Below are 24,148 nucleotides of genomic sequence, written 5' to 3' on the forward strand. Positions count from 1 at the left end.
TTTATGATGCGTTTATAGATTTTCTGAATGGTTTCTTATGCTGTGCCACTCTTCCCCAATGTGCGCTCTTGGCCGAGCGGTTCTAGGCGCTACTGTCTGGAATCGTGCGACCGCTACGGTCGAATGTGTGTGATGTCCCTAGGTTAGTCAAGTCCCTTAGTGCTCAGAGCCATTTGAAGCATTTTTTGTGCACTGTTAAAGCAGATCGTCGGTTATTTACTTTAAGATGTTCCTGAAATCTTATTCTAAATGATCCACCGTTTTGTGCTATATATTTCTTAGGGCAATCATTGCATGCAACCAAGTAAACACCCACTTCATTATATTTATTTACCACAGCTTTGTCTTTGTGCCTGAAGTTTCTGCCTGGATCCGAAAATGTAAAATACGCTGGAATAGTGTTTCTTGATCTCATACGTCTGCCACTTTTTTCGGATATTGCACGCAGATATTGTATTCTAAAAAAAAATAAAGCGTTCGTTTGTCTGCTCGGCTCACCTAGGCGTTACAAAATATATCTCTAATCCGCTATGGGAAGGAATATTTTTGATTTTCTATTAATTCCTTAACAAACGCTGGATGGTAGCCGGTTTGATACGCTACGTACCTCTATAGGCGCACATTCAACCACTTGAGCTTCACGTAATGAGCACTTCATACATACTGTTTAATATTTGTCGGAATGCTGTGTAGACCATTCAACGAAATTTCAGAGTGATCAGAAGCAGCAAACGGTGCTTGTGGTTTTTCCGCCTCCTGTTACGAACCGCCCTGCGGCCTGATTATCTGCGGTGGACAGTGAGACATGCGTGAATAAAATGACAGAGGAGCTATGTAACACCACTCAGTTGGGCGTGTGACCCTTAATTCATGGTTATACACATTCTTTGTGAAACAGTAAAGCACTCCGTCTTCAGACCGCGAGTGGCCTATCGGGACCATGCGACCGCCGTGTCATCCTCATGCAGTTAGGAGGGGCGTGGGGTCAAGACACCCGTCTCGCGGTCGTTATGATGGTATTCTTGACCGAAGCCGCTACTAATCGGTCGAGTAGCTACTCAATTGGCATCACGAGGCTGAGTGCACCCCGAAAATTGGCAACAGCGCGTGGCGGCCTGGATGGTCACCCATCCAAGTGCCGACCACGGCCGACAGCGCTTAACTTCGGTGATCTGACGGGATCACGGAAACCGGTGTATTCACTGCGGCAAGGCCGTTGCCCTTTGTCAAACAGGGGTATGTATATAAATTGTACTTTGTCAATATTTCGGAGGCAAAACGTAAGAATCATTGAGGGGGAGTCTTCTGAAATTGTTATTATTTGCTTTTTGTAACATTTGTGGCTGCTTACTTAAAACGTGTGTTCCAGCAAGTAAACAGCGTTTATTCCCAGAAACAATTATGTGAAAGAAGTTGTTGAGTGCAAGAAAGGATATGTGGTCGCAACACTGCTATTTCTCAAATGATGTGATAATGCACTAGTAGTTTTTTGAACACTATTGTTAAGAACTTCTTAACTCTCTCAACAAATAGTTAGTTTGATATGCTTCTGTATACTGGAAATCAAGCTTAGTAAGTAAACAAAGTACTCCAAGTTTTTAATTTTTATGGCAATTAATCTCTAAGCACTCACCTGCAAATAGAGATAAGTTAATACGAGACAGGGGTTCTATGGTATGCGTATTCAGATAAGTAAAACCCCCAAGTTATAAAAGTTTTAGTCAAGGACGTAAGTATCGTCGTGAATGACGTCACGGGAGTATTTCGTTAACAGCCGTATTATGACTGCAATGGCCGCAGAGCACGGCACTCAATTGGAGCGGAAGATTTTCAGAGACGCGCGAGAAGCATCGTATGGGCTCCCTCCCCGGATCTTAATCAAATCGCAAATACCGTCCAGTGATCCCTTTAATCCATTTGGCTGTTGCCGGTTCATTAAATAACGGATTTCAATTCGGCGGATATTTCGGTAAACTAACGTTGTAAGCGGAATGAGAAAAATTGCATTCACCCTTTGAATATTCATAATCTGAACTTCCGGGAACAGCAGCGTTCCCAAAAAAGAAAAGAAGAAGGGGGTAAAAAAAATCACGACTGAGGTCCTATTAAAAGCCAAATTCCTTTTCCTTTTCACTGCAGGAAACGGCTAATAATCTATATTCCGGCACAACCCGAGGCCCGGGGCGGAAGGGTGGGATGGCTTTGGTGGAGAGGGGGGGAGGGGAGGGGGTCGCAGACCGAGTTTTATGGTATTGAGAACTCAATTAGTGTTGGCCCGCGTCTCTAATGAAATCGGCAGCGGCGGCTCCCAGCACGCCGCGCCGGCCCCGCTTTCCACTGGAGTGGTGACCGAAACAACAAAGCTGTTCGCCACAGCACTTGCCGGCGAGGAATTCCTTTGCGCGCGGCGCTCGGTTTCATTTCGAGTTTGCTGTTTACTGCGAGACGATGGTCAGTCCCCTTTTGTTTACTTGTCCGCCGGCGAGTTTCTCTTTAATTGATTTCATTACGCTGCCAGTAACGAGTGGGTCCGCCCCTCGTTGAGAACTATGAAATAGAGGCGCAGAGCGGGAAATGCTGCAGGGAGGGTAGGAAGTTTAACACGTGCTGTCCGGCCGCTCGGACGAGGCAATGCATTGAGTTATACGCTCATGCACACTTGCTCTTTGCAACTTCCGCTTCGCAGCATCTCCGAAACTCTGTCTCAGAACAAGTGGTGTAGTGAACAGGGACATGAAAAGCAGTGGTTTTGCAAAGTCTATATCACTTCCCGTTCCTTTGTTTAGTGGCAAATTAACACCGACTGCATAATGGAATCTTCGCCGTATACGAGGGTTGCCTAAAAAATAATGCACGGCATTTTTTTTTTCTCAGCCGAAAACAGTACAACAAATACGAAACGTTATGTATGTTGAATGAGGTATTCACTCTGCAGCGGAGTGTGCGCTGATATGAAACTTCCTGGCAGATTAAAACTGTGTGCCGGACCGAGACTCGAACTTTTTTTTTAACCATATATATTTATTTAAATACATTAACAATGATACATCTAAAAAAAAGACATTTTATTCTATTAACCTATTTTATTCCTAGTGTTGGTTAATATTACTGTCATTTTATATGTTTTCGTTTTTATATTTTCCTTTTTCGTTTTCCTCTTATTGTACCTTAAGCCCTTTTACATGGCCGTTTGTCGTGTTTTTTTTGAGGGGGTAGACTTTGAAGGACAGGCATAACAGTTTATATTTAGCATCGATGCATTGATTTTGAGTTTATGTTTCTGTATGTGGTGCACTTGTGATGCCACAGGCACATTGTGTAATCTGGTTTGATCTCTTCCTCTAGTTACACTGTTAAATGAGAGAGTATGAGGGAAACGTCACCATGATAGATGGAGCAGAAGTGGAAGAAACTTTTTTTACATATACTACAGAATATACCTGAATTGAAGAAGAGAGAAAATTTTGTCATATTATATAAGAGAAGCAGAAAGGAGAGTGTGAGTAATCAATAGAATTTTATAGGCACAAAGTAAAGCAAATCGTTTAAAAAATATCTAATAATAATAATGAGTAGTTGGCACTTTCCACTAATGCTTCTTTTCTAGTCAGTATAGTACAAATAATGGTAGAAAAGTTTTAAAAAAAGAAAAAAAACTGATTTCACTAAGAAGAAACACTTCATACAGCTACACTTCACTATTTGAAGCGAGAAGAGCAAGCACTTTATCTTTTGTGTTGCACTCGTTCATTGTCACTGCACACGTTCTTCTTGTGGTGAGGTGGCTGGTGGCGGTGCTGGGTATCACACGCTGGGAAGGACTCCGGCAGTTGCTGTCTGCAGTGGAATCTGCAGGAAGTTTTTGAGGTTCTCGTGGTATCGCCTGTGCTCGGGTCCTTTGCCTTTCGCTGGCAAGTGCTCTACCAACTGAGCTACCCAAGCATGACTCACGATCCGTCCTCACAGCACTAGTTATGCTAATACCACGTCTCCTACTTTCGAAACTTTACAGAAGCTCTCCTGCGAACCTTGCATAACTAGCACTCCTGAAAGAAATGATATTGCGGAGACATGGCTTAGCCACTGCCTGGGGGGTGTTTCCAGAATGAGATATTCACTCGCAGGAGTGCTTCTGTAAAGTTTGGAAAGTAGGAGACGAGGTAGTGGCAGAAGTATAGCTGTGAGGACGGGGCGTGAGTCGTGCTTGGGTAGCTCAGTTGGTAGAGCACTTGCCCGCGAAAGGCAAAGGTCCCCAGTGTGCGTCTCGGTCCGGCACACAGTTTTAATCTACCAGGAAATTTCCTTATGTATGTTATTTTAAGTCTCCTGAGTGAGCGTGCCAAGTTTCCGCCGCTTCCGACAGATGGCGTAGCTGTAGGACACTTTCAAAACGGCGTCCGTAGGTGATGCACTTTACAAGCAACTTGGCGTCATTGAATTTCTCATTGCAGGGGCAGGAACTGTGAGGAATACTCCCAAACGCTTGTGAAAAGTCTGTGGAGCATCTGCTGTCGACAGAAGTACAGTTAGTCGCTGGGCATTATAAGGCGGTTCATCGGAGTTCCAAGATTTGCAGCGGTCAGGGACCCCATCCACCCTACAACCCGGACCTAGCCCCCTGAGGCCTCCCCTTGTTTGGGACATTCAAGGATGCCGTTCGTGGAAGACATTTTGAGGACGATGAGGAGGTGATTCACTCTGAGAAGCACTGGCCCCGCCACCATGACAAGGGTTGATAACGACAGGGCACACACGCCATTGCTTCGCAGTGGAGGAAGGCCATAGAACGGGAGAGAGATTATGTGGAAAAGTACGCCGCGTAGATAAAACACCATTGTTTCGTGCGTCTGATTCTCATTACGTTCAATAAAGAATAGTTGAAGAAAAAATGCGGTGCGTTAGTTTCTGGGAAGCCCTCGTTTCATCATATTTAGGTCTACCTGTTTTTGTGGTTCCCTTGCTTGGCTAGGTAAAATCAGAACCTTTATAGGGCCACTTTCTTGTCTGGCTGTTGTTGCTTGTTTGTCTGTCAGTCCGACTGTAAAGACCCCTTTTCCTCAAGAAGACGTACGAATATCACATAGAAAAATCTACGATCTCCTGGCGGTGTGACAGATTTAAGCTCTCAAGTCAATGCAGTCAAAAGATGCAGCCCTTTACGACACTTACTTCGATACTCGCTCATCCAGTGCAACCGCAGCTGTTGACAGCCGTGGTGTTAGGAAGACAATCCACTAACTGCCGGCATAAGTGTTGTCTATAAAAACACAAACGATTTTGCGGCTTAAAGCCGCATTACCAAGTGGAACCTACACGCTAAAAAACAAAGTGCTGTGTCACCACAGGTTGTGGATTTTAAAATTAAAGACGCGATCATTGAATGTAATGTAGTATACACCCGCTCCATTATATTTATTTACCACAGCTTTTTCCTTCTACTTGAGTATTCTGTCTGGATACTAAAACGTAAAATAAGCTGAAATACTAATTTCAGGTGTCATACGTCTGCCAAGTCAATCGGATATTGCACCTAGGTATGGCATCCTAGCGTTCCTTTATCTATTCGGCTGATCTACTTGTTACAAAATCTGCCTCTAATCCGCTGTGTGAAGGAAGAGTTTTCTTTTCGATATACGTCTTTAAACTGTGTTAACAAATTCTGGTTCTTAAACATTTTGATATACTGGAAACTGTGTAAACTCATATGGAACCACCCGAGCTTCATTGGTAAGGAGCACTTCATACATTCGGTTTAACATGGCTCGAAATGGGTGACTGGGTCACTAGGTGACTTCGCTGTCTGTGCGTAACAAGATCTCTCGCGGCTGGCTATCGGCAAATATCGAAGTCTATATCTGTATTTTTTTTTACGGTCACTTGAACGTCCAAAAACGGTAAACAGTCATTCTCAGCCCACTGACCACTAAACTGTATCTTTTGGTTCAAACTGTTCAGAACCCAAGGAAACTGGCCGCTCGCATAATTATTAATATCACGCAATATCAAAAGATCGTCAACATATCTATTACATAAAGTTGATCTTCGGCATTTTGAATTTTGTCACAAGTTCTTGCTGAATGTTGGTCATAAAAATATTCGCTGTGCAGTAGGTAGATGAATAGCCCATGGCGAAGCGTCTTATCATGAGTAAAAATCACCCCTGATTAAAACAAAGCTAGCATTTGTTCCACCTTCATAGATCGTCACTCTGAAAAAGTATTCAGATTCTCCTCGAAAATACTTTGCACCTAACCAATAGGCCTATTAGCATCCATGTTATTGGCATCACATGTCAATATTTACCGAAAGCCAACCACGACGGATTTTTTATAAATGATTCAAATGGCTCTGAGCACTACGGGACTTAACTTCTGAGGTCATCAATCCCCTAGAACTTAGAACTACTTAAACCTAAGTAACCTAAGGACATCACACACATCCATGCCCGAGGCAGGATTCGAACCTGCGACCGTATCGGTCCCAGACTGTAACGCCTAGAATCGTTCGGTCACTACGGCCGGTGATCTTTTTATACAGAGGCAATCATGTCACCCTGCACTTTACAGCAAAAATTGGTTCAATGGCAATGGGTTGCTGGCTCACGATATCCTTGGTTTGATTGGAATTGAGGCAGTGGCGGTGGGGGGGGGGGGGGGGGGGGAGGGTCGGAGGAGGAGAGGAGTTTCAGCAGTGTCATAGATTCTCGTCCAGTGGCTCATCACACTGCGAGCTGTCGTTTTCGACCTTCGACCGTGAAAAAGGTGAGAACCAGCGTCCCAAGGGAATGAGTGGTTTTACTGACGTCGTTTATGCTAACCCCTAACGCCTTTACGTGTGCATTCGAAGCAATCGTGTGTCTGATATTTCTTCGACCACCCAAATAAAAAAATAAAAAAAAAGGAAAAAGAAAACAACGTGACTTCAGCGCTGGGCGTTACAGTTCTGACCCCCACCGCATAGGCGTCAAAAGGAGGAATGAAAAGCGAGTATGAGTGGTTACGACGGCCTTCCCATCGTTTGACACGTCCACAATGGCATTGAGCACAACTGCGGTGAAATTTGGTGCCAATATGCTGAAGGAATTAAATTAGGAAACAAGACGCAAAATATCCGATTATGGTCAAATTAGGGAGGGTATATGATGTAGAATGACAATGGCAAGAAAAGCGTTTCTAAAGTAAATAAATTTGATAACATCGAGTATAGATTTAAGTGTCAGAAAGCCCTTTCTGAAATTATTTGTACAGAGTGCAGCCACGTATGTAAGTGAAACATGGACAATAAACATTTAAAAAAAGAAGAGAATAGAAACCTTAGAAATGTGATGCTACTGGAAGAATGTTCAAGATTAGATGGATAGATCACGTAACTAATGAGGAGGCACTGAATAGAATTGGGGAAAAGAGAAATTTGTGGCACAACCTGACTAGAAAGAGGGGACACATTCTGAGCCAGCAAAGGATCACGAATTTAGTACTGGAGGCAAGCGTGGGGGGGGGGGAGGGGGGTAAAAACCGTAGAGGGAGGCCAAGAGATTAACACAGTGAGCAGATTCAGAAGGACGGACGTTGCAGCAGGTACACGGAGATGAAGAGGCTTGTATATAGCATCGAGTAGTGTGGGTAGCTGCATCAAACCAGTCTTTGGACTAGAGGCAACAACATGACATCATTAACCCACCCAGCATTTCATGTGAACGTCTGACCTGTGGCCTTTCTTTCGCATGTGTTGACACCTTGCATTTTCAAGAGTCCGTTCCAGACCATAATTACAAAGGAAGGTCGTAGGCAGCTGCACGACAAATTTTAAACTTGTACGCTAGAATTAGAGATAATTACAGGCTTTGGAAAAAGTGATCCTTTATTTGTGCTGCGAAGTGTATATTTCGATCAGTTTTTTGGGGCACATCCATTACAAAATGTCAGACTCCTATTCCACGTGGTACAGCGTAAACTGTATTCTCATCATGATGATAGAAAACTGAGAAGTGAAAGAAGAGAGAGACTAGGATATTTCACTGCAGCAACACAGTTCGTAGCATCGTAGACAAAATATCCACATAATTAAACTAGGAAAACAATCGAGGAATAGGTCCAATGTACATATCTGAATCTCCTTACTCTTCCTTAAAACATAGTATAATTTGTCTCAAGCGCAGATAAACGCCAGCACCGTGTAAAAGATCATAATAGACAAAGTCTGAGAGTCAGTTTGAGAATCTATTATAAGTAACATACAGGGTGTTACAAAAAGCTACGGCCAAACTTTCAGGAAAAATTCCTCACACACAAATAAAGAAAAGACGTTAGGCGGCCACGTGTCCGGAAACGCTTAATTTCCTTGTTACAGCTCATTTCAGTTTCGTCAGTATGTACTGTACTTCCTCGATTCACCGCCAGTTGGCCCAATTGAAGGAAGGTAATGTTGACTTCGGTGCTTGTGTTGACATGCCACTCACTGTTTTACAGTACTAACATCAAGCACATCAGTACGTAGCATCAAAAGGTTAGTGTTCATCACGAAGGTGGTTTTGCAGTCAGTGCAATGTTTACAAATGCGGAGTTGGCAGATGCCCATTTGATGTATGGATTAGCACGGGGCAATAGCCGTGGCGCGGTACGTTTGTATCGAGACAGATTTCCAGAACGAAGGTGTCCCGACAGGAAGACGTTCGAAGCAATGGATCGGCGTCTTAGGGAGCACGGAACATACCAGCCTATGACTAGCGACTGGGGAAGACCTAGAACGACGATGACACCTGCAATGGACGAGGCAATTCTTCGTGCAGTTGACGATAACCCCAATGTCAGCGTCAGAGAAGTTGCTGCTGTACAAGGTAACGTTTAACGTTGACCACGTTCTACGGGAGAACCAGTTGTATCCATACCATGTACACGTGTGCAGGCACTGTCAGCAGCTGATTGGCCTCCACGAGTACACTTCTGCGAATGCTTCATCCAACAATGTGCCAATCCTCATTTCAGTGCAAATGTTCTCTTTACGGATGAGGCTTCTTTCCAACGTGACCAAATTGTAAATTTTCACAATCAACGTGTGTGGGCTGACGATAGTCTGCACGCAATTGTGCAATCACGTCGCCAACACAGATTTTCTGTGAACGTTTGGGCAGGCATTGTTGGTGATGTCTTCATTGGGCCCCATGTTCTTCCAGCTACGCTCAATGAAGCTCGTTATCATGATTTCATACGGGATACTCTACCTGTGCTGCTAGAAGATGTGCCTTTACAAGTACGACACAACAGGTGGTTCGTGCACGATGGAGCTCCTGCACATTTCAGTCGAAGTATTCGTGTACTTCTCAACAACAGATTCGGTGACCGATGGATTGGTAGAGGCGTAACAATTCCATGGCCTCCACTCTCTCCTGACCTCAACCCTCTTGACTTCCATTTATAGGGGCATTTGAAAGCTCTTGTCTACGCAACCCCGGTACCAAACGTAGAGACTCTTCGTGCTTGTATTGTGGACGGCTGTGATACAATACGCCATTCTCCAGGGCTACATCAGCGCATCAGGGATTCCATGCGACGGAGGGTGGATGCATGTATCCTCGCTAACGGAGGACATGTTGAACATTTCCTGTAACATAGTGTTTGAAGTCACGCTGGTACGTTCTGTTGCTGTGTGTTTCCATTCCATGATTATTGTGATTTGAAGAGAAGTAATAAAATGAGCTCTAACATGGAAAGTAAGCGTTTCCGGACACATGTCCACATAACATATTTTCTTTCTTTGTGGGTGAGGAATGTTTCCTGAAGGTTTGGCCGTACTTTTTGTAACACTCTGTATGTTGTTGTGTTATTGTAGTTGGCCAGCTGAAGGCGACACTGGATAGGCATTGAAAGAATACAAGTTAGAAAAAAATTACCCGGAGTGTTTCTACAAACATTTATCGAATTTTGGAGACATAGCTAATGTGGGAAGTGTATAATGTGCCTGATCACTTTTATCTCTTGGCAGAGAAATATAGACTTGCAGTGTGAGACACCTTTCGGTTGGTGATAGCTGCTCACTGAACTACAGAGATGAATGATAGAGATTATCAGTACATACAATTTCATCAAGGAACGGACTGGAGCAGTATACATCGCCGTAATGAAACTAATGCAGGGGAGTGCCACATGTAGTCTGGTAAAGAAACCGAATATGGACCTAACTGGATTCAAAGGAATATAATGCTAGCCTTAAAATTGCAATAAACCCAGCAGAGACATAAATATGACGTTACACTTCATAATATAAGTGAGACGTTGAAACGCGGCAAGCCGTTTGACATATTTCTTTCATTTAGTATGAGACTGACACGTTAATAAGAGTATCATGAGGAGGCAGAATATTACAACAATGGCTTGTAAAAGCGAACTGAACTTCAGTGACAGTATGTACCGATCTGTAACTAACGTCATATATTAATTGCGTCTAACATGGTGCAAGTCTTATTTTCATTTCCTTTCTGAGAGTACTTGGGATTAAGCCACACGCTGCATCTGGGGCAGACAAGACAGTGTTCAATATAACGAAATAGCAGGCCTGACCAGCCAGCAGTGACTCCGGCAATCGCACAATGCAGGTAGTGTAAGGTGGTGTCTCTGTGAAAGCTTCTTCGTCGGCCAAGCCCCAGAGGGCCACCAATGCTGTTGCCCATCTACGACTGACCTCCAATATAGCAGCCAAGCTGTCACGGTGGGAGGAACTCTGTTCAGCGGGAGACTGACACGCTGCTATATTCTGAAGAGCGCCGTTCTCAGGACCTCTGATGTGAGACTACTCGCTGGGTGCGAAAAAGTACGACTGGTAGAAATGCTTGTGGTGTCAGGAAGACAGATGATGGAAAGAGGTTTTTTGTAAAGGGAAGTGGATAGAAAAGACAATGGGGGTTTTAACACTAAGCGTAGTTCTTGAGCATTCATACCATTGACCGCACGAGAGTTCTATTTCAGCTATTGGCGGTCATGTCTTGTTTCATGGGAAGGAAAGAACAGGCTGTGCGATTCAGCTGTAACATTTATTTGTTGGTGGATGGAGGAGAGCGTGCATGGAAGAGCTGATCAGTGTATAGAGACAAGAGTGGATCTAGAAGTTCAGAGTTCGCAAGAGGTGAAGCGCTCGTATCGACATATCATCATCCCTCACCGTGTTCATGATGTATCGATATATGTTTCAGAGACTATCGATACTTGTAGACTGTAGACTCTCCACCGATATATCTATACCAAAATGGCAATATTGAGTGCTGACATTTTTTATTTCATATTATATTTTTCACAACTTTGGAAAAAATTTGGAATTTGTTTCTTTGAAGTTGCAGTAGAACATAATTTTACCTTAATTTTGTGAAGGAGTGTTACAACTTTTTGAGCTTTCAACACGCCCAGTTTTTCTCTTTTGACTGCATGAAGCAAGTATATGTGGCACAAAAGAGGAAGTCCGATTGCACTGGTGGGTGGCGATGTGAATGGAATAACAAGATTTCCGGTGTAAAGAATACGCAACTAGTCTGCTTTTCTATACATCGCCAGTCTTCAAAAGCTGTATCAGAAAATAGTGAACAGAAATCTAAATGGCGAGACTGGTCTTTACGGCGAATGGAGAAGTGTGAGGGGAAAAGCTTACGTGGACTGCGCTCAGCGCTGCCAACAGAAAGTACAACGTGTAGCTTCAGTACACAATTTTGATACTACAGTTGCTAGGTCACTGTCATTGGCAGAAACAGGAAATAAAGCAGGAAAGTCAACGTGAAGCGTTCCCGACAAATACGGTATTTGATGGAACTTAACGGCGGGCCTGTCGGACACTTTCCGATATATCGAGAGCCGATAGTGATATCTTTTTAGACATCGATGTATCGGATTGCTGGTATTTTTAAAAATACCGACAAACCTATAGTGTACCTCAGAGAGACAGCTGCGACGGCAACACTCTGCAAGTCTCATGCTGACGATTCATGGTGAGCATTATTTGCAGCACCGACACCTTGCGACAACCCTTGTTCAGAATTCAGTCACATCACTGCAGTTATCTGTGTCAAGTCCAGCAGCGCTTTGGTGCATGCATGCGTGTGTCAGTCCAACAGTGGGACCAACATCACTGTATTCATTTAGTTATGTTCTCGCGGGTTATCTTTCGAACGTTAGGTTTTAAGCCCCTCTACTACGAAAACCAGCATGTTCGCCTGGTGTAATCCATGCACTGCCGCTCTGTAATATTAGCTTTGGTGGTTAGTCAGATGAGTTTAGTGTTTTTGTTTTTAATTGAATGAATAAAAGTTCTTATTAACACCTTGTGCTAATCTCATTCTAGTTATACAGTTCTCCACTTTAGGATCCACAGATAGGATCATACTTTCTTCGTGTTAGTTAACCCGTTTGTGCACTGTAATTCAGTTTTGGTCTACAAAATGTGTCTACCTTTTAATTAATTTTCTGGGTCTGGGTAACCACTTGAAACACACACGGGCTTTTACAAATTAAGAAAAATCATTACACATTCAAAGGAACTGTCGACCTAGAAAATGAGTCCGTCAACGTAAAAGGGTATGAGGTTCTGAAAAAAATCCGAGTAGGGCGTAAAAAAAGATGGATAATGCAAAAAATGTACAAAGACAAAGAGGGAACAATAAAAAATGGAAGCCCTCGAGCCAGTAGGGTACAACGATGGGATGCAAACATTCGCCACCACAGTTCAGTTGATACATCCAAGAAGTAAGATGACCAAAAAAGAAAATTTCTGGGTTTCTATTAAAATTCAGATGGAAGGAATATCGGCTATAACGTAACTGTCCTCAGTGAAAATGCAAAGAATTGCCTCAGACGATGACGAATCTTGACGGCACCTGGCTGACTGTGAACGTGGCCTCTACCGCAACGTCTTGTGTGAAAACTGGCTGTTCGGCTAGACTGGGCTGTGTGTTGGCTTCCGCCATGAGGGTACCCAGGTATTTCTTGTTACAGGCCGTTGCCGACTGGGTCTGGGTTCGACCTGGTGCCCTCTTACCCATCGAGACGGAGGAAGCCTGCCAGCCCCTGTAAGAACAGCCCCACCAACAGCGTGGCAACAATACAAAGCCATCGCATCGGATGCCACACGACGCGGCTAGGGTCTCGCAAACTAACGAACGGCTGGGGGAAGTGTTGTGCTGACTACATGCCCTTCCATATCCTCATCCAATGAAATATGGGGGCAAAGGGTGACACGGCATCCGGTTGGTACCGTTGGGTCTTCATGGTCTGTTCGGGCAGAGTGTAGTTATGTTTATAAAAGCGATGGAAACACCACATATTAAAACCAGTAAAAGCACTCCAGATACTTTGTACAGTTTCATAATTGGACAGACATATGTTAAGGAGCGTGACTAAATGATTTTTCAAAATTATTTGACTTCAATAGAATAGTCAGTCCATAGTCTCAGTAATTTACAGAAAGTTTACATGACTGGTTTCGGTGAAGCCCAGTGCCCATTATCAAAGTAACAAGTATGAAATAAGTCTGCTACTATTTTCGTCTTTCCCTTAGTTGCTTTAAATTCGTCGAGGTATGTACCGTCTATGATGAGAGGCACCCACATGCCTTGCTCATGCTGTGGCATCAAGGAGTCAGGCCTGCAGGATGAGTGGTCAGCCAAGCGAGTGGATTCATTTTTTTATTTATCAAGTAACATGAGCTCCAGTACTCACAATTAAGTTACAAATTATTCTCCTGTGTGAATATTAACCAACAGAAACAGATAACGCACATCTGACTATTAAAAATTTACACAACTCTGATTGTTCACTACGCACTGGCAATACCACATTTTCTTTTTTATTTAATGTCTTTGATCAACACGTGGCCATCGCACTGAATATGAATGGGGCACACATTCTAAATTCTGGATATCATGACAACATACAATTCGAAGGAAAAAGCCACCAATCTTTTTCTTTTCACTATCTTATTTATTCCGATAAATTCTATAAGCTAAACACAAATTCTATAACCTACAACAATAACACATGAGAAATTCCGCCCAGAGGGCATGCCTTTACATTGGTGATTCTCTATCTTATGGTCTTGTAATTATTTAAGGCTACAGTGCACTTTCTGGATAGGACGGTGGATCATTTTCTATATCTCACGCTTCGACTCTCACAACCATCATCACGAAACTTTCCTCCAGACTGAGCGACACAAAAGGAACATGCATAACCCACTACCTCTGAAACTACCTTGATATTCTCCCTCGCAACCCACACATACTTAAATTACATGATATACACCACACTGCAACATGGAATACAACACAAGGAATAGTCACAACATGATAATCACATCACTTTCTGCTTTCCCACTTCAATTAGTATTCATCCTAGTTTCACACGACACTGCCCCACTTCGTAATTTTTCTTTCCTACTACGAACTCTGGACGATATATGCAGGTCTTCCTGTGCAATGCAAGCTAAGTGGCATTGCTGGATAGACGGCTGACTCACCTTGCTTCTCTCTCGGAGTATTATAGTTTGAATCAAGCGTCACACAGGAACATAACACGCAAAGTAATATTAAGAACATATTCATCACACTCGCGAGTCCTCAACTGATGCCATGGATGAGTACTTCTCTTTATCCCTTGTCTCATACATAGATTGAAACTCACACAGTACTCATCACGTAGAAGTGCTCGTCTCTAATTTCAAGTCCTGCACACGCCATTTCTCAAATATCACCAACTTTTAGTACACACACTAGTAATTCAGCTTAACTTAAGCACTTGGAAGTATTTCAAATTATTGCTAAATGTGGTTTCATTGTGACCATTGGCCACTTCCAAAGATTACTACGATCCCCTTAATATTAACTGCCTGACATTTAATTCTCCCCACAAAGTTCCTGAAATAGAGAAATTATTCTAAATTACCCTTAAGTATTTCACATGCATACCATGTCTCCACTCTTTTGTCTTTATGGAGCACACCTAAGATAGGTCTTACCAACACTAGATCCAGCGGAAGAGTGCTGAAACATGGCTGTTCTTCAGGTCATCTCGCACCTCCATCGAGGTGGGGGAAGACCATGCTACCCATTGGTCAGCCACATTTCAGGTGCTCAAAGCTCAGGTAAATTTCATCTCTTTGGTTCCACCAAAGGTGACCAAAAGATCGTCTCAAAGATGATCATATATTCACATTCACTATCTGCAGTTAACAGACGACCATACATTCATTCATTTCACAGATCTCACCAAACTGAATGTAGGGATTTGTTTTGTGGGCGTGCACATATGATCAATTAAATAAATAAATTGTCATTCTTTCCGACACTGGTATCCGGCTTTGCTGTATTAATTGAAATTGAGTTATTATTAGAAAAAGTATGTTGTACTGACAAGAATAACGAAGAATGTTGTACCTATTTTCAATGTCGGGCAGTACTGTACCCTTTCAATGAAACTAATGAAAAGCAGTTTGTTTATCACCATGCGCATTTCGCTTCTTTTAGTTGGGCGCTTATGATACTTCCAGAATAAAAGAAGCGAAGTGCTTATGACAATAAACAAACTCCTTTGATTAGTATCAGAGACGGTACATTCCTCCATGAATAAGTCAGCTATTAATTATGAGAACCTGAAATATAAGTAACATCTAACCACAACACCTCTCTCATAAGAAACAGTACTGTGAAATTATGATATTAAAATAACCTTCGTTATGCAGTGATGGCAAAGAAGCAACATCACTGAAATTGTCCGCTCTGTAGCATTTGTCTACACAGAACATTAAAATTTTACCGAAAGAGGTGGCACAGTGGTCATCACACTGGACTCGTATTCAGGAGGATGATGAATGAATCCCACATCCGGCCATCGTGATTTAGGTTTTCGTGATTTCCCTAAATCCCTTCAGGGAAATGACGGGATTGTTCCTTTGCTGGCCACGGCCAACTTCCTTCCCTAATCCGATCAGAACGATGACCTCACTGTTTGTTCTCTTCCCCCATATCAACCCAACACATTAAAATTTTAACATCAATGTTGAATTAGGATCGGTGTTGTCCAACTACTTGCCTAACGAACCTTACAAGTGAAAATCGTGTCTTATTAGTAGTAGCAATTCTGCTGGTATTCTGAAACATACATCGCTCAAGTATGAGGTGGAACAGCTAACTGAAGTATCAGAATACACTTTTATGAAGTTAACTACAAGGTGCATTTTGGCACTTCAGTTAGCGACTACGGATTGACTACTATACTGAAGTCAAACTAATTTCAAAAAACTTCTGAAACATAATAGCATACTAGTGAACTCGGATTTCAACGTTTAATATTCGTTTTCCCGTTTGTTCGTAAGCGCAGAATACATTTGTTTTAACGGCCACATTTGGAAATCTCTTATTCTTATGCTCTATGCCCGATTACGCACATCTACCATTTAATTAATCGATGTTATAAATGACAACTGTATTTCTGGGTTCAGGTAGGATCGAGTAAGATGCATCCATGGTTACGCGGTCTCCTTCTTTGTTACCACTTGTTAGAGGCAGTAGGGGGGGCAGGCGAGATTTACCTCCACATTGTCTCATACCAGCCGCAAGACCGTCCCTCGCGCGGACACCCCGGACGTCGCCGGCACTGTGGCGCAGCCGTTACGTCCGCACTCTAGCGCCTAATTAGCCGTGACTGACACACCGCATGGCCGCAACACGGTCGTAGGCAACGCCGAGTTCAGCGCAGAGACGGGCGGTGTGGGCGACGCGTCACTCGGCGGAGAGGAATATGCGGCGGTGACGCGGCCACCTGAATAGCGGCGACAGCTGCAGGTAGACGTCGCCGGCGTGGGTGGAGGGAGGGACGCGGGTCCCGGCCGTCTGGCGGCGCCACGACACCTCCACCCCACCCCCACCCCTCCCCTTAGTCACTGGCAAACGCCGCAGGCTGCGCAGATACGTGGGAGGCCGTAACTCGGCTTGTCGGCGAGCGCTGCGCCAGGGCTTTTGTTCTGTAGCTCGTCTGTTCTCGCTGCTCCGTCTCCTGGCTGTCCCCTGGCGTGTTCCTCTTCCCACCGTCGCCAGATCCGATGGGCCCCTTGCTTCAGGGGGCCCGCGAGGGCACGCTCCGCCCCTACTTTCCTCCCTTAACACCCCACTCCCTGTCTCTCACCCCTCTATACCACCGCCGGCCACGGCGCCAGATATACGGGTCCGGAATATCAATGGCTGGCGGCTGCGGCGGAATATTGTGAGCTGGTGAAAAATGGCTGCACGCCATAAATAATGTGATATATTGCTGCATAAAAATCCTGCCTATTAAAAGACAATAGCTTATCGGGTCACCGCGATCGACGCGTGACTGCCCTCCCCGAGGCAATCTTTCCACATTACACACGCACACACACGGACGCACCCACACACACTTGCACACACACATAGATTGAAGCACGTCGCCCGAGCGACACCACTGAAAGATGGTCCACAGCACAAAAAGATGTGCCCCATACAGGCTACAGAGATGCAGCGTAGCACCAGCAATCTAGTACAAGGCAGTTCATGTGCGTCAGCGTTTAAACTCCGTAAAATTCCATCGTATTAAGAAAGTAATGAATACATAACTCTTTAATGTGTAATGGAGAGACATAATATGCGCCGAGTGGCGCTTCCTGGCTGGACTGGCCATAGTTATTCGAGCAATGTAAACAGTACCGTTAAAAAGTCTTTTGGAATATTGCTTTTAATATTTACTCGCTCCCTGCGTAAGGGTTATGCCCACAGGAATTTTTAAACATCGTCGTTATATTTGTCTGGCCTCGCGCCATAATTTTCATTGTATTAGGGAATTTCTACACATTGCTTAAACTGGGATTACTTATGATGTGAACAAAATGAAAACACAGAGAAAATTCAGTTGGGAAGACAGGAAGCTGTTAATTTCTGAAATGCTCGACTGCGCTCTTAATCGAAACGCATAATATTTTGTTTGTAACAATATTGTAAAATTTTCCTTTGCATAAACTTGCTTTCTTCAACACTACCATCTTCAGAATGCATTTCTCTTATCCCTTCTCAATCAACAAAGGTCTTCCAACTATTTTTTCATCAGTCCTTCTACTCAAAAACTGATTTAGAGGACATCGCAATAGCCACGTGGTAACAGACTACAAAACACACAGCAAACAAAGCCGAGATTGATATGTTGAGTGACGTAATATGGTAGAATCATGCTAGTAACATTCTGATTCTATATGTTACTGGATCACATCAAAAAATATATCCACATCTATGCACCTGATTGAAACCTCTATTGTGCACACTAGCACAGCATGTTTGTCGCTTACATATCGCAACAAGTAGTGTGTAATACAACTACTGTGGTGTACAAAGTCGGGAACAGTTTATGTTCTGAGAGAAAAGCACCTAACACGAAGACGATGTGGCAATGCTGAGATTATGGTTGGACTCAACTCGTAAATGGAAACGTGTATTTATGAAATTTGAATTATTGTATGGTTGTACAACAATTTCGGATTATATATATTTCTAAAGTTATGACTGGTTTCGTCTCTATGGAATAAAATGTCGTTCTGGGTATATCGACTACAATAGTAATGCATCAGATTCTAAAAGCAGATTGCATGCTGCATCGCAAAACAATATGGAGAAGTGTGCCAGTTTGCTTACAGAAGTTGATGGGTTACTGCTGAAGCCGACAAATTCAGGTTTGAGAAATGTCTGATAAAGAGGAATTTGGTCACAACTTTAGAAATATGTCAAATGTAGATGGACAATAAAACTTGTTATGCAAAATTGTGCGTTATGTAGGAGATGGATTTCGCTGAAAGCTGAAGGATATTAAACTATTTGGGGCCGCTGGAAACCAGAAAAAATTGTATTAGAAGTGGAGGAATATTACAAAACACATAACAAAACACCGTACTGATGAGATAACTTCCTAATATTTCTTTTAAAATGAGGTGAGAAGAGTTAATTGAATAGCGACATGCTCATACACAGATGACGGTAGCACAACGTACACAGTGTAAAAAATGTTTCAAATGGCTGTAAGCACTACGGGACTTAACATCTGAGGTCATCAGTCCTCTAGAACTTAGAACTACGTAAACCTAACTAACCTAAGGACATCACACTCATCCATGCCAGCGGCAAGATTCCAACCTGCGACCGTAGCAGTCGCGCGGTTCCGGACTGAAGAGAATAGAGCCGCTCGGCTACCGTGCCCGGCGTACACAATGTATAATAGGGGGACTGCATTGGTGGAGCTGTCATTTGTTCTCAGGTGATTCTTGGGAAAAGGCGTCTGACGTGATTATGGCTGCACGACGGGACTTACCAGGCTTCGCACAAAGAACGGCAGTAGGAACTAGGCGCATTGGACATTCCATTTCGGAAATCGTTAGGTAATTCAGTATTGCGAGACCTACAGTGTCAAGAGACTGCCGAGAATACCAACTTCCAGGCAACACCTCCCACCACTGAGAACACAGTAACCGACAGTCTTCGTTTAACGACCAAGAGAAGCGGCGTTTGCGTTGAGTTGTCAGAGCTAACAGACCCGCAACACTGCCTGAAATAACTGCAGATATCAGTGTGGTACGTATGACAAAAGGATCTGTTAGGACAGCATGGTTCAATATTTCTAGAACGAGCTTCCAAGGACTTCTTGAGTCCATATCACTTCGTGTTGTTGCACTACGCCGGGCGAAAGGAGGTGACACGATACAAGGAGATATCCCATAACCTTTGTCATCTCACTGTAAATTTTTCGATTACGATACCCATCTGCCGATTCCCTTTATGTCGAGAAATCGCTAATCGGAAAGCTGTTCCTGTCATTTTTGTTAAAACGATTCTTCGTATCCCGGAATTTTTATGTGTAGATGTTACAAACACCGTCTAGCAGACTTAAACTCACTGGACTACAGATTAGTAAACCCCTTAGAAAGGCCCAGTGATAGCTTTGAACCACGATCGATGTTGTACAATTGTTACCAGGAGACCATGTGAACTTCCAGACGATGATGTGGCGTGTGTGTGACATTTTCGTGGAATCAGCGCAGTAAGTAGTGAACAAGAGACAGTACGTCAGAAAGTACCTGTCGTGCTTGAACGTGCCCGTGTCAACACCGTGAATGAAGTTTACGTCGTGTCTACCATCCGCAGGAGTGTAACACGGCGAAAAGCAGTGGTCGTAAAAAGATTCTAACCGACAGGGACTAGCGACGTGTGTCACACCTGGTCAGTTACTATTGATCTCCAAAGCGACAGGAATTGCTGGTGGCAGTGAGCGCAGGTCCTTCGCAACAAGTAGTAGTCGCCTATGTGCGTGTGGTACGGTCCATCAAGTCGCATTTTAAAGGAACTGTGCAGGCGTCCGAATGAGACTCCCCACTGGCAGTGTACGAAGAGTGCAATTAAGACCAAAGGTTGTTATACGATGTTTTGGGGCGTTATTCGTACCACGGTCGTGGATCGGTCTTTCATGTCACCATCCTGAAATACGAGTAGGATGTGTAGTTCATTGTTCCCGGTGACTAAGAGTTTTCCATAGGAGACATTTACGACGACTATGCTGCATACACTCACACGTTAACCACAGCCGTATGTACTGTGCTGTGTATATAGGTTTATAATTGAGGAACACTCAGACATACTGTCGCAGCTCAATTGGCAAGCAAAAGCACCCGCTCTTAAGCCCACTGAAATTTCGGATTATTTGGAAGAGTAAGCGTATTGTAGCATTGAACATACATCAGTGTGCTAGCTCTGCAGGATATAATCATCAATGAAGCAACTTCAGCCGGACACATCACACGTGAAAAAACTAGTGGACTCTGTTGCTAACTGAACTGACGCCATTACAGACGAGAGGCGATGTTACAAGATAGGTCTCTTGGGGCCGAATGGTTCAGTGCGCCGATTTTGTTCCAATCCCTATAAGTCACTAATATGTTCTAATTTGGCGGGGTGTTTTCCTATGAGAGTGCAAAAATTCAACAGGACATTGAGGATGCTCTTCTGAACAAATTGAGGTATGGAACCTGGGGCTGTATGAGCCAGCTTAAGGAGATAATAGAAATAAAATCACAATACTGTGTATCTTCTTATTTTCATTACTTACAGTTAACTGCAATTGACACAATGAACGTACCATTGCCGGCCGGAGTGGCCGTACGGTTCTAGGCGCTCCAGTCTGGAACCGCGTGACCGCTACGGTCGCAGGTTCGAATCCTGCCTCGGGCATGGATGTGTGTGATGTTCTTAGGTTAGTTAGGTTTAAGTAGCTATACGTTCCAGGGGACTGATGACTACAGCAGTTAAGTCCCATAGTGCTCAGAGCCATTTGAACCATTTTTTTGGACGTACCATTTGTACTGTATCTTACAAACTGTCGCCAACAGCCTAAATGGAAGTATCACATCGGCGAACAAGTTTCTTATGCACCCCGACAAATTTATCTGGTGTGTTTCGAATCACATCGCTGGCAGCTGCTATTCTGGCAACAAATCCCATCTCTGTGTCCACTGGGGTGTCATACACAAATGACTTAAGATATCCCCACAGCAAATAATCAACGGGATGCAGGTCAGGTGATCTCACAGGCCATGGTATAGGACCTCCCCTTCCAGTCAGGAGACCAGGAAATACTTCGTAGTAATCAGGCAGTAAGTGTAACTCGTCCGTATATTAATTGTAAATAAGCTTGAAAACGGTGATGGTAGACAAAGCGGTAGACAAGTTTACTTCCATGTCTGCTTAAGCAGGCTTCTCCAACCCCTACGTTTCCTAACTCACATTCTCTATGTCCTGTTACATTTTTGCATGTTCTTAAGGAAACATCATGCATAACGAAAATTATTTAGCATATATCTATTATAACATCAAGAACTACATTTCGCTAACTGTTCATATACACATATTTAACACACTGAAAAAAATGCCTATAAGATAAATAATTTTACAGAACTTACAAGGCGCGCAAGCTCACAGAGATACACTCAACTGCTGAAAACATTCAGTAAATGTCTTTGTTTCCGTCACGAAATACTCCAGACTGCCACGAAAAAATGTAAATGTCGTGTGACTAGGGACTCCCGTCGGGTAGATCGTTCGCCAGGTGCAAGTCCTTCGATTTGTCGCCACTTCGGCGACTTGCGTGTCGATGGGGATAAAATGATGATGATTAAGAAAACGCAACACCCAGTCCCTGAGCGGAGAAAATCTCCGACCCAGCCGGGAATCGAAACCGTGCCATTAGGACTGACATTCCCTCACGCTGACCACTTTTTTTAAAATCTCATTTAGTTCGCTTTTGTTCGTTGCATCTGCTGGGGCGGACGTCGTAAGACATCCGTTGAAGTTCGTTGTTGCTCGATTAACTCAGTTTTTTTATTATTACAGAGGGCAGCTAACCCTCCGAACGAACACGCTGAGCTACCGTGCCGGCAACCACTCAGCTACCAGGGGCGGACAGTAAATGTCGTGTGACTAGGGCCTTCCGTCGGGTAGACCGTTCGCCAGGTGCAAGTCTTTCGATTTGACGCCACTGCGGTGACTTGCGCGTGAATGGAGATGAAATGATGGTGATTAGGGTAACAGAACACCCAGTCCCTGAGCGAAGAAATTCTCCGACCCAGCCGGGAACCGAAACCGGGCCATTAGGATTGACATTCTGTTGCGCTGACCACTCAGCTACCGGAGGCGGACTGCCACGAAAGGATCCCTTTGGGCAAACATTTATGATATGTTCACAAGTTTGTCGTTCTGCATGGCAATCGCAGCTGGGGAACGATGTTAATCTCGATTTGAACATTGAGTGACACCGTCTCTACTATTGGTCCTTACTCTGTTGAGGACACAGCAAGTCTTGCGGTGCTCTTCAAAACCTGGTGCTCTGCAGGAGACGCAGGGCACCTTAAGATGTTCTGGGCCCGCATCTCGTGGCCGTGCGGTAGCGTTCTCGCTTCCCACGCCCGGGTTCCCGGGTTCGATTCCCGGCGGGGTCAGGGATTTTCTCTGCCTCGTGATGGCTGGGTGTTGTGTGATGTCCTTAGGTTGGTTAGGTTTACGTTCTATGGGACTGATGACCATGGATGTCAAGTCCCATAGCGCTCAGAGCCATTTCTACCATTTTTTGAAGCTGTTCTGGGCTGGCGTTGTTCTGTCATATTTCTGTCCGCCGGTCTGTTGTCGCTCCACCAAAAATGTTGCACCTTGCAGAAATGGATGTCTGGATAGACTGTTTTCATTGAGTGCAGGAATAGGTCATGTGCAAGGAAACAGGAATCAGCTAATTTGTAAACTCTCGCTTGAGAGCGGATTCTCACCGTGAAAGTGGAGGGGGGTGGGGGCTACACGGCTGAGAACAGGCAACCAGATTGACGCTAATACGAAAGGATACAACTGGCCTGCGAACGGCTGCTGGATGCCAGGAGGGAGAGCGTCTTCAAGAGGCAATAAAAGTCGGTTGTTTGGCAAGGAACAGTCGCGAGGGGTCGGCGGAAGAATGCGACCCGGAAGCCGTGGGCGGACGCCCGGCGCCCGGATTAACGAGCAGCATCCTGGAGGCCCGCCCCGCCCTGTCCGCAGTCCAGCCGGTGCTGGAGATTGATGGCCGGCCGTCTGGAGCCGCTCTCCAGGCGTCAAGGGGGCGCGCCTTCCTCCAGACGTCCTTAGCTGTGGCCGCACCCTAAGACTGATGACGCGTGAGTCATAGTGGGGATCGAGATCTCTTGAGAACTTCCACCTCTCTCCGTGCCTCCAGCCAGATAATCGTTCATGGCTGCAAGTATTTACTACAAAGCGTATTTTCGTGATCAATAGGTTAACGGATAGTTAGTAAAATCAGCTCAAAGAATCTCTCCCTTCAAAGAATCTCTTCCGCTCTTAATTATAAAAGGCACAGAAACAACATTTACTCTTGTGCAAAGAGCATGGGGGTTTTTAAGGTCCACCACTACTTTGCAGCAGTGGTAACATCGGTTTCCGTCAAATCACTGAAGTTAAGCGGTGTCGGGCTTGGCTAGCACTTGGATGGGAGACTGTCTGGGTCTGTCGAATAATGTCGACGAGCCAGGTGCGCTCAAACCTTGAGGCCTACCGAAGAGCTGCTGAATTGAGAAGTGGTGGCTCTACTCACGAAAA

The sequence above is a fragment of the Schistocerca gregaria genome, chromosome 1, assembly GCF_023897955.1.
Source record: "Schistocerca gregaria isolate iqSchGreg1 chromosome 1, iqSchGreg1.2, whole genome shotgun sequence".
Taxonomy (NCBI): Eukaryota; Metazoa; Arthropoda; class Insecta; order Orthoptera; family Acrididae; genus Schistocerca; species Schistocerca gregaria.